Below are 7,276 nucleotides of genomic sequence, written 5' to 3'. Positions count from 1 at the left end.
TATTTATATATAAGCCATTTAAAACACGTTTACATCTTCTAAAACTTAAAAAACTTTGCTATCGCCAGCTATTGGCGAATATTGACAGCATTGTTATTCTGCTTTCTTTAAGTGTCTAAGAAAAAGCTATTATTTTTCTATTATTGCTTGCTCTATAAATTAAAATTTATAAATTATTTACTTAGTAGTTAATGTTACTTATGCAATTTATAAAATTGATGCCCAATTATGAAGAATTTTATGATAATTGAGACTTTATAAGGATATATTCAACCTTATTCTTGGCAATAGCTAGAAAGGCGGAGTCAACATTTCGTACGGCCCTGGTAACGAAGGAATCTCTACCATGACAAAAATATAACCGCCAAGTTTAATAAAATAACACTCCCCTTTTCCTCTCATATATTATATATATATATATATATATATATATATATATATATATATATATATATATATATATATATATATATATATATATATATATATATATATATATATATATATATATATATATATATATATATAAGCCATTAAAAGTACACATTTACATTTTCTGAGACTAAAAAACTTTGCTATTGCCATCTATTGGCGAATATTGACAGCATTGTCATTCTGCTTTTCTAAATGTCTAAGAAAAAGCTATTCTTTTCTATTAAAATCTATAAATTAAAATATATAAATTACTGTCACTTATTGAAATTATAAAATTAATGCCCAATTATGAAGGGATTTCACGATAATTGAGACTTTTAAAAGGATACATCCAACCTTACTTTTGGCAATAGTTAAGAAGGCGGAGTCAATATTTCGTACGCCTCTGGTAATGGAGGGAATCTCTACCCTGATAAAAATATAACCGCCAGGTTTAAAAAAATAGCACACTCCTTCCCTTTTCCTCTCATATGTTTTATATATATATATATATTATATATATATATATATATATATATATATATATATATATATATATATATATATATGTCATTAAAAGTACACATTTATATTTTCTAAAACTTAAAAAACTTTGTTATCACCATCTATTGGCGAATATTGACAACATTGTCATTTGGCTGTCCTAAATATCGAAGAAAACTAAATATCGAAGAAAAAGCTATTCTTTTTCTATTATTGATTGCTCTCTAAATTAAAATATATAAATTATTTACTTAATAGTTAATGTAATTTATTGAAATTATAAAATTAATGCCCAATTATGAAGGGATTTTACGATAATTGAGACTTTTATAAGGATACATTCAACCTTACTTTTGGCAATAGCTAGGAAGGAGGAGTCAATATTTCGTACGCCCATGGTAATGGAGGGAATCTCTACCCTGATAGAAATATAACCGCCAGGTTTTAAAAAATAACATTCTCCTTCCCTTTTCCTCTCATATGTTATCTTTTTCTCCCACTATTGGACCATCTCTCTCTTTCTCTCTCATTCGGTTCCTTTCCCTCTCTCTGTTTCTCAAATTTGTTCAAATTAACTTAAAAGTCTCTTAGATAATGTCTTAATTCTCAAAAATTTTTAACCAATAATAAAAAGTAATCAGGATTTGGGAAACTCTACGGAATGCGTACTTACAAATATCCTTTCCATATCTAAAGGATAATTTCCATTAAAACTGGATATCAAAATGATTGACAAAATTACGTTATAGAGCAATAAAGGAATGTAATTATGTAAGAGAAGCTTATAATAAGCCTAAAACATAATATAGGCTACAAGCCATTAAAAATACGCGTTTACAGTATATTTCCGAAAACTTAAACTATGCTTTCGCCTTCTAATGGCAAATATTGACTGCATTGTCAGTCTTCTCTCCTAGTTGTCGAAGAAAAACTAATGTTTTTCTGTTATAACTTCCTCTACAAATTACAATATCTGAATTATTTCGTTAATTTTTAAATATATTATAAAATTAAATGCCCAATTATGAAGGGATTGTACGGAAATTGAGAGTTTTTAAGGATATATTCAAACTTATTTTTGGCAGTAGCTAGGAAGGCGGAGTCAATATTTCGTACACCCCTGGAAATGGAGGTGAATCTCTACTCTAGTAAAAATATAACCGCCAGATTTAAAAAATAACTCTCGTTCTCGTTCCCTTTTCCTCTCATATGTCATCTCTCTTTCTCTCTCCCTTCCTTCCCCCCACCCCTCTCTCTCTCGGTTCCTCTCTCTCTCTCTCTGTTCCTTCTCATCTCACATGTCATCTCTCTCTCTCCCTCTTTTGGACCATCTCTCTCACTCTCTCCCTCTCTCCCGGTTCCTTTCCCCCAACCCTCTCTCTCTCTGTTCTTTCTCATCTCATATGTCATCTCCCCTCCGCTCTCTCTCTCTCTCTCTCTCTCTCTCTCTCTCTCTCTCTCTCTCACAACAGTTGTGAGAGCGGTTAACAATTTCTCAGATAAATAAATATCTGACCCTCCACTAAGTATTCAAATAAGTTTTGTGGGGGGGGAGTCACTTTCTTAGTGGTTTTGGGGCAAGGAGGGAATTTTGACAGAATGACAGATGGAGGAGGAATAGGTTTGTTGATAAGAGGTTGTCTGTCCTGTTTAAATAGGTAAACAGGAAGGTGGTAGTGTGGTATGTATGTAGGTATGTATGTATGTATGTATAGTATAATATACAGTATATTATACATATGCATATATATATATACATATATATAAATTAATTTCTCCTGTATCATACAGTATAGTACTCATATTGTATATGCATACATACGTGGATATACACAAACAAATAATACACTTTTTTATATATATATATATATATATATATATATATATATATATATATATATATATATATATATTACAGTATATTATTTAGATGTGTACATTCAGGTGTGTATGCATATACAGTATCAGTAATATACTGTATAATCCACGAGAAATAGATTTGTACATATACATATAATATATATATATATATATATATATATATATATATATATATATATATATATATATATATATATATATATATATATATATATATATATAATATTGTAATGAACCATAGGTTCTATAGGGTTCTCTGTACGTTGTTTCTTTTTTCCTGATTATTAACTCGTACCAGTATCATATTCGGTAGGACTCTGCCAGAAAATAAACAATTCAGAGCAATTATCTAAATAAAGAGGAGGTCAAGAACACGCTACGCGAATTAACCAAACACTTATTACAATACCTCAACTTAAACCACAAAAATACCCCTTGAAAACTGGAACCAGGGAGGAAAAGGCACACTCGCGAAACATTACAAAAACTCAACCACCCTCTGGCTAGTTAGCTTTTATTACTCAAGGTAAAGGGACAGGAATAAGTAGAAGGTAGAAAAACAACAATTGCACTTGGGCATAAATCATGCTAACACACGATAGAAGGTGAATGAGAATAGAAAATAACCTTAAACTTCATAAAACTATTAACAAATACAATTACAATACATACTTTTAACTTATAATAATCCATAACCGGAGTTATATATAAGAAAAACAATAAGGCTGTCGATAAATTGTCTCTTAAACAAAAATAAGCAACTGGAGTGCTACAGTGGAGCGTCGTCCTCGAACCCTGTCCACACTCAGTAAGGCACTATGAGGACCTGTAACGATCCCAGGATGTTAGCAGTCTGAAGGCGAAGGCAGATGAAAGGTGTAGCAACACCACACAAGACTCCCGGCAGTGCCCAAGAGTAATGCTTGGCATAAGTGCGGTGCCACCTATGACCAGAGTTAATAAATATGGCTGCCGACACAGCACACGGCTCATAGGGTGGCAAAGTAGTTTGCACCACCAATGAGCGTCTTTAACCAAGCAGAGGGGGTCCCTAGAGTGTCACAGACGTAAATCTGCAGTATCTGCCTCCAGAAGCAAAAGATGCTAAAACATCCTCTAAAACGGGACCGTTGTACACTGAAACTGAAGGCGACATCCAAAAGTTCCACGTCACTTGCGGGTGGAGTCGGCAGTGGACGACAAACGGTCAGACCATCACCAACAAGTATGCAAATAGAAACATTCTTACATGGGTGATGTATCTATTTACGCAAAACAACCGTCGAGGGAAAGTGAAAAAACCCAAGTCCAACCTTCAGGAGTCGAATAACAAACGAAAACAAAATTAACAAAATTGGAAAAAACTAATAATATATGTACTGACTTTAAATAAACGGGTATGCAAGAAATGAATATACGTTTCTTTCATTACACCTCCCCGCCTAGAAACAAAAATGTATTATCTATTTCAAGTGAAAAGTTAATAATTCAGAAAAAATTGTATTTGTTGCTCCACAGAATTATATCAATAAATGGAAATCCTGAAAAAAATTCCATGTCAAAAAGCAAAAAATTGAAAACTAGTGTTCACACCTCCAATGAACGAGACAAGACATCTGGAATTATATTATCCCTCCCTGGTACATACTCTATTTGTAAGTCAAATTCTTTTAATGAAGGACTCCACCTTAAAATCCTCATATTTTTGTCTTTAAAAATAAAAATTTCAATGTATTTTTAGCAAGAGTAAAGACAGTCTTTGTGGTATCCCGAGTACTGAAATTCATTGAAAAATATTTGTTACAAATTTCAAAAGTGTCACTCACGACTATATTTGATAAATAATGGTCCTTAAAGAAGAGAAACAAGTAATTTTATAATAACCTTATTCTTAAAAATACCCTGAAGATGGGGTTAAATTAACCTTGCTGTTATGTTACTCCATACGAATTTAATGATACAATTTGGCTTGCCTACTGCGGGTTTCAGGACCGTGTCTAATTGATTTTCGTCTATAAAATCTCACGAAAGCATCGGATATGGATCGTATTTTGGAAGTAGCTATTTGAAGCCACAGCCTAACTGGCAAAAATATGCAGTGATGTCTAATGCTGATAATTAAGGCACTTATCAGAGTAGAGCAAAGAAATTTAAAGGGAAACTTAGCTAAATCTAGCAGGCTCGTAGATAGGGGCTAGTAAAGCCACATTACTGAAGGCCCTCCCACTTACTGATGCGTAGTATGACGTAGTTTACTGGACACGGCGCCCATGTACTTTATGAATGAAGACAGATGTTGGTAGTAGTAGTAATAGTAGTGGTATAAGGAATTCTTATATTGTTTCACACACACAAGCACCTACCCTACAATCTCTCTCTCATTGGAGGGGTGGGTAGAGCTCTCGGCTAGCACGCTGTTGGCCCAGCGTTCGACTCTCCGACCGGCCAATGAAGAATTAGAGGAATTTATTTCTGGTGATAGAAATTCATTCCTTCGGCCAAGCCCTAGGAGAGCTGTTAATCAGCTCAGTTGTCTGGTTAAACCAAGGTATACCAGTGGAAAAGAACTTTTCCTAATGAATCAACTTTTAAGGTTTAATGCAAAATTTTCCAGCACATAAATTACCAGTATGTAAGTTTCAAGACTAATACTAACTAATATAAATCATACTACAAACACTAAAAATTTTAATGCAAACTTACGCGACACATGAATTACCTTTTTATAAGTTTCAAGCATCCTTAATAACCACTTGTGTAAATCATTTTTTTTCTGTTCTGCATAAATGAACAACATGACGATCATCACTTACGATGTTTCAGGTTGTCACTGAGTTGGAGGAAGGATTAAAACAAGACGTTGACGAAGCCCTTTCGTGTTCTCAGAGCACCTCTTTAGGGGTCAAGTGGCGCGAAAAATCATTACATAGTTGTTGCGAAGTCACCTCTACGGTAGCAGTACTTAAACATACAAACCATCAAACAACTGAACGTATTATTTACAAGTAGTTCGTCCAGTTAAACATCCCTGGGATGATGTCGATCAAATCAACACGATATTTCTTAGTAGTATATGCGTCAGTATGTTTCGTTTTATAATGTCCTTACAAAATATGATCTCTTTGCATTATTCCAACTCATAGTGCTGTTACATTCAGTCATGTGCTAAAATAGACTACAGACAGTGTTCCCTAGTGCTGACGTTAAATTTATGTTGTTTTAGTGGTATTTCGAGATTCTTGCCACTTTGTCCCACGTACTTTTTGTGGCAATGATTGTAAGGGATCTCGCATATAAAACCATTCTTTTATGGGAGGAATTCTTAAAAATGCCACTAACATCGAATGGCTCCAGCAGACCAGGGATGACCATGACTTGCTTACAACAGGGTAAAATGAGTAGTTTCTTCTATGTGAAAATAATTTTTAGGTACAACTTCCTAAATAGGGTTTTCTTATTTTACAAAAAGCTCTGTCTATAAAATCATGGGGTATTTAAGACTTGAAGTTTTCCGGACCTTCCGGAGGTCAGCTTCTAGAAAGGTAGGCCACATGACCCGCAGCCGGCTTCAAGACAAAAGAAATTACTATTATTTTAGTTCTCGGATGATGGTTTGAATAAAAATGTATATATGGGTCTGCGTTCTGGTCATAATTTTACCATATTTGCTCAGACTTTCGGCTTAATACTGAGGTGGCTGAATTGACCCTGTTTTCGCTTCTCCTCCTATTAGACTTGTTCAGGAGAAGGAAATGTTCTTTATATTACTCTTTTACTAGCATTACTGGACGACGTTTTCTGGTTCCTTCAGAAAGAACCAAAACTTTGACTCTTACTCTAAGCTCCCTTAAGTTTGCAACTAGCCATCAATGAACTAGATTTGTATAGCAAAAACAGCCCTTTAATATTCTTTTTGGCACAAATTACTCCCTTATATATGCAGATGAAAAAAGACTACAGTTACTGGTAGCTTTTCAATGTTCAAGGGGACAGTTTCCAAATTGCTGAATCTTCTTTGTTTTATAATAGCTGGTTATCCCTGGCCGTCTTATATGGATTTATTGATAAAACCACTCGAGGTATATACCCAGAGACAGAAATATTCGGTAAAACTGAGTAAGCACGTTCTGAGCTATCTGAAATTCCTGGCTTGTTTAGGCAAACGCGTAGGAAAGTTTAAAGAAGCTAAATCCTTGTTTTTTGTATCTTCATATCGTTAGAATACGCCATCTTTTGTCTTTTATATATGTACTTGCACTAAATGCTCACACATTCCACATATACTGGATGTCCTTACTCAAATATTAGCAAGGCTAGGAACAGACACAATTCAGTAGATCGTGAACAATATCTTTATCCTATTCATAAGCAATATTTGCTGAGGGAACAGTTCAGTTTTCGTGACATAAATTACTGATAACTAAATTTCTTTTTTTTTCGTATTAGAAGATAGAACTAGAAATTAATTTTGTAATGG

The 7,276-nt window shown here is 33.8% G+C and overlaps 1 long non-coding RNA gene across 1 annotated transcript in view; it reads right to left on the bottom strand.

The window, feature by feature from the left end:
• The window catches only part of LOC136829144 (uncharacterized), a 25,782-nt gene extending 20,083 nt beyond the window's left edge, over positions 1-5,699 (bottom strand). Inside the window, exon 1 of the long non-coding RNA XR_010850317.1 lies at positions 5,613-5,699. This is a non-coding gene — a long non-coding RNA (uncharacterized lncRNA). The remainder of the gene's footprint in view (positions 1-5,612) is intronic.
• Between the last annotated feature and the right edge of the window lie 1,577 nt (positions 5,700-7,276).

This window comes from Macrobrachium rosenbergii, chromosome 44, assembly GCF_040412425.1.
Source record: "Macrobrachium rosenbergii isolate ZJJX-2024 chromosome 44, ASM4041242v1, whole genome shotgun sequence".
Taxonomy (NCBI): Eukaryota; Metazoa; Arthropoda; class Malacostraca; order Decapoda; family Palaemonidae; genus Macrobrachium; species Macrobrachium rosenbergii.
Note: the sequence above shows the minus strand (reverse complement) of the source record. Positions and strands in the feature narration are given on the sequence as shown.